Source organism: Coptis chinensis, chromosome 9 (genome assembly GCF_015680905.1).
Source record: "Coptis chinensis isolate HL-2020 chromosome 9, ASM1568090v1, whole genome shotgun sequence".
NCBI classification, from domain to species: Eukaryota; Viridiplantae; Streptophyta; class Magnoliopsida; order Ranunculales; family Ranunculaceae; genus Coptis; species Coptis chinensis.
In genome coordinates, this window is record NC_141464.1 from 40,490,961 (window position 1) to 40,495,912 (window position 4,952).

The following is a 4,952-nucleotide window of genomic DNA, read 5'->3' on the forward strand; positions in this document are numbered from 1 at the left end:
GCGGACCGTTCCCAAGACACCGCAAATGTAATGGAATAGCGAGAGAAATGAACCGTACCATTATAGAAAGGATGAGATGCATACTATCTCACTCTAAGCTACCTAGAAGCTACTGGGTAGAAGCAATGCGTACAGCCGTGCATGTGATCAACCTGTCGCCGGCAAAGCCTCTGAATTGTAATTATCCAGAGAGAGTATAGTCAGGCAGAGATGTTGATTATGGATACTTGAGGGTATTTGGGTGTAGGGCATTTGTGCATATTCCGTAGGATGAGAGATCCAAGGTTGATGACAAAGCCAAGCAGTGCATTTTTCTGGGTTATGGAGATGAAAAGTTTGGTTACAAACTCTATGATCCGATTAACAAGAAGGTAATCCGAAGTCGAGATGTTGTTTTCTTAGAAGACCAAACCATAGCAGACTTTGAGGAGGGTGAGAAGCTACAGGCTTTCACCAATGATCTTGTTGATTCAGAACCAGAAGTTCCTACCGGTGGAACGTCGCGTAAGGCATTGAGAATGCAGATAACCATGAGTTTGAAGCTCATGATGAGAATCCTATTGCTCATGATGGGATAGAACCTATTGGTATAGAAGATGTAGATGAGATGCATGAACCACCACCGAGCAAGCAAGTGCATCCTCCGAGGCACCCGCCACCAGGCCAGGCGGGGAGGTCCGACAGAGGGAGACTAGCTTCAACCAGGTATCCACCACATAATGCGTGCTGCTATCGGATGGTGGAGAACCTATGTACTATCAAGAGGTACTTGAAGGTACAGACAAAGAAAAGTGGTTGAAGGCCATGCATGACGAGATAGATTCTTTGCATAAGAATCACACTTATGAGTTAGTTGAGAAACCCACAGGGAGAAAAGTTCTCAAGAATAAGTGGATATACAAAGTTAAGCATGAGGAGAACAATCCTCACCCAAGGCACAAAGCTCACCTTGTTGTGAAGGGATTCGGTCAAAGAAAAGGGATTGACTTTGATGAGATTTTCTCTCCTGTAGTGAAGATGACTTCTATCCGGGTGGTATTAGGTATGACCGCAAGTATGAACCTAGAGGTTGAGCAGCTAGATGTTAAGACAACTTTTCTTCATGGAGACCTTGAAGAAGATGTCTACATGGACCAACCATAGGGGTTTGAGGTCAAAGGCAAGGAGCACCTAGTATGCAAGCTGATAAAGAGCTTGTATGGGTTGAAGCAAGCACCGAGACAGTGGTACATAAAATTTGACTCCTTTATGGCGAAGCAAGGATATAAAAAGTCTGCTTCCGATTATTGTGTGTTTGTTCAGAGATTTCCAGATGGGGATTTCAAGTGCTATTGCTATATGTGGATGATATGTTGATAGTTGGCCCAAACATCAACAATATATCCAAGCTGAAGAAAAACTTGAGTAAGTCCTTTGAGATGAAGGATTTGGGTCAAGCAAAGCAGATACTTGGGATGCGGATCACTCGTGACAGAAAGAGTGGGAAGTTATGGCTTTCTCAAGAAAGCTACATTGAGAAGGTGTTGAAGAGATTCAACATGGATCAAGCGAAGCCAGTCAGTTGTCCGCTTGGTGTCCAGTTCCGCATGACCAAAGAAATGTGTCCAAAGGGTGAGCATGAGCAGAGTCAGATGGAAAAGATTCCTTATGCATCCGCAGTGGGCAGTTTAATGTATGCCATGGTGTGTACAAGACCGGATATTGCTTTCGCCGTTGGTGTTGTAAGCCGATTTCTGTCAAATCCGGGTCAGGAGCATTGGGAAGGTGTTAAGTGGATATTGAGATATCTCAAAGGCACTTCCAAATCGTGTTTGTGCTTTGGTGGAAGTAAGCCCTTACTTGAAGGCTACACTGATGCAGACATGGCAGGTGATGTTGACTCGATGAAGTCCACCTCCGGTTATCTAGTTACTTTTGCAGGGGGAGCAGTTTCTTGGCAATCTAAGTTGCAAAAGTGTGTTTCCCTCTCCACTACAGAAGCCGAGTATATTGCAGCCACTGAGTGTTGCAAAGAGATGCTATGGATGAAGAGGTTCTTTGACGAACTAGGGTTAAAGTATAAACAGTTTGTAGTTCTATGTGACAGTCAGAGCGCCATCCACTTGAGCAAGAATCCGAGTTTTCATTCTAGATCCAAGCACATACACGTGTGTTATCATTGGATTAGAGAAGTACTCGAAGACAAGCATTTGTGTATCGAGAAGATCCATACCGACAAGAACGGGTCGGATATGATGACCAAAGTCTTACCGAAAGGTAAGTTTGATATTTGTTGTGCTATCGCCGAAATAGTAGCAGACTCCTCCTGTTGATTTGGAAATTGTATGGAGGTATTCCCCCTCACTGTTCGGGAGGGGGAGATTGTTGGAGTTATCCCTCACATGAGGAGAGAAATGGAGCTAATTCTGCGTGAATATGTCAGAGCACACTTGCGCTCGTGCCCTAAAATCATTCCAGTGTTTTGGGCGCGACCTGCGCTCAGAGGAGGCGCACCTGCGCTCCGAGTAGGCGCACCTACGCTCGTGTCTGATTTTCTTGGGCCTCGCTACAGTAACCGTGAAATTTGGTTTTTTAATATAAAAACAAAATCAAGGTTTTGGAAAACCTAAGACTAAGAGCCAGACAAAAACAAAGAGAGAGAAACCTAATCTTGAAAGCTATCAAGATTGAGAGATAACCTTTACAGAGATACAACCCTGTAAAGAGATAAGAGTGATCTAGTAAGGTGAGAGACTGAAAGGAGAGATTGTAATCTTCTTTCCTACTTTATAAAGAACTAGCTCTTGTGGAAGTAGGCACCATTGGCCGAACCACGATAAATCTTTGTTTTGTGGTTTGCCTTTACTGCTTTGCATTATTATTTGTTGTTGATAGTTGTTTAGCGAGTTGGGCATGTTAGTATAGGTTGTAGTTGATATTTAGATTTTGTCCGGAGTTGAATTGTTTCCATATACGAGTTATCTGTGTAGTGGGGGAATCGATTGGTATTGGTATAATCCCCAACAAGGCTAACACATTACAGACCTTACATTTAATGAAGTCTCAGTTACTATTGAGGAACTTAAACAACTTTCAGCAGTAGGTCCTGGGTAGCTAGCTTAATTGTCTGAAACTGGCAATCACTTGGAATCAGCATAGAAATTTCAATACTATATATTGTCTCTCATATTGATTGTGTTAATGAGATGAAGAAGAATCATTTCAAGGTCATCCCCATTGTTCCACTCGTGAATTTGTGCCTTGATGAGTAATGGATTACTACATATTAACTCCCACACTGGGTAATCCTTCCTTGGCATCACATAATCAACTTCTCTAAGCTTAGTACTTGAGCATAAATCATTTTTTCCATCTCCAAGATCAGGGCCGGTTCTACCCTATAGCCCCTGATTGCCTTGAGTCGCGCCTGTCCAAGATAAATAAACCGCTTCTTTCTATTAGCGAACGCCGATTCTTTGATTCTCTCAATCACTAGTTAGTTTATGTGCATAGAATACCAATATTATTGCATTCATGATTCATGAAAAATAAATTTAAGGATCGCAGTTAAGATACCTTGCACATATTGGGAGGGTAAAGATCACAACCATGGGAAGAGGTGATAAAATTATTGTAAGGTATGATCCTAAACCTTCCTTCTTCGTCGACAAAGCATGGATTATATTTGTGTTAATCTCGGAGAAACAATCAATTAGGCCATGATGTTTTAAGATCGTCTCAATGAAGAAGTGATTTGCATCACTCACAATTCTCAAGTCACACCTGAAGGATAACGTTAAGGAAAAAAACCATCAGTCTTGCATGGATGATGGAAACCAATAGTTTGGAAGACGATGAGAAGAAAATTACCCAAGGACATGTGCTGATTTAATGGCAGAGATGATCTTGGGATACAGAGAAACCCTTTTCAAAACCTCTGCAATCTCTTCGATAGTTCTTCCCAGTGAGTGAAGCTCCTTCATCATCCTATCCTGAACAGATTACAAATGTGAATTCTCTTATCATTACAACAAAGGAAGAAACTGGGAAATAAAGAACAACCATTAAGTTTTACCGACCATAACATGTTCTTTTCAATGAGTTCTTTTAGAAAAAAAATATTTTGTGCTTGAAAAGTGTGGAAAAAGCAAAGAAAAGGGGAAAAAAAACTAATCATGAGGGTGTTCCAAGGCATGGTAGGAAGAAGTTCATTGAACAAGTCTGTCGCACCTAATTCATCCCACCACCCAATTATCACTATCAAAATCAATAATTGTCTTATCGAAATAAAAAACCACCACAATCCCAGCCATCCCAACTATCAGAATCAACAATTGTCTTATCGAAATAAAAAACCACCACAATCCCAGCCATCCCAACTATCAGAATCAATTTCTTAAGATCACTTGTTACCAACACTTTCCGAAGGCAATGAAGCACGTTTTCATAACACACTACAATTTATAGTATTTATAGGCACCTTACGAACTGCTAGAGAATGTCGGGTATTTATTTTTAATGCCAAAGAATATTACATCCAATTGTTTGTAATACGTTTGAATCCACGAGTGTTCCTTTTTAAGGTGGAATATGATAGGATCAGTAACTTAGTATTTCTTTCAGTATATTAGTTATGGGCCTAGGCCTGTTGTAATGTGTGCACACTATATAAGTGTGACTTAGACTATGAGTTAGGGCAGAAAATAATATTACTTGCTTTTCTTCTTCCCTTTTACTCTCTTTTCTATCCGTATTTTCCATTTATCTTCCAATCTCCTGTTTTTCATATCTAAGTTCTTATCATTTGGTATCAGAGCCTTATCCATGGCTGCTGCACTAAAAGACACTGTTGTTAGACTGGAGTCTAAATTAGCTTCAGTTGTTGGTCGCATGGAAGGAATGTCTGAGCAACAAAAAGAAACAAGACAATCCCTACTTAATCTACATGAACAACACCTCCAATTCCAAGATTT

The 4,952-nt window shown here is 40.8% G+C and overlaps 1 pseudogene; it reads right to left on the reverse strand.

Moving 5' to 3' along the window:
* Positions 1–3,149: 3,149 nt before the first annotated feature.
* Positions 3,150–4,292, reverse strand: LOC147475988 (inorganic pyrophosphatase 2-like; annotated as a pseudogene).
* Between the last annotated feature and the right edge of the window lie 660 nt (positions 4,293–4,952).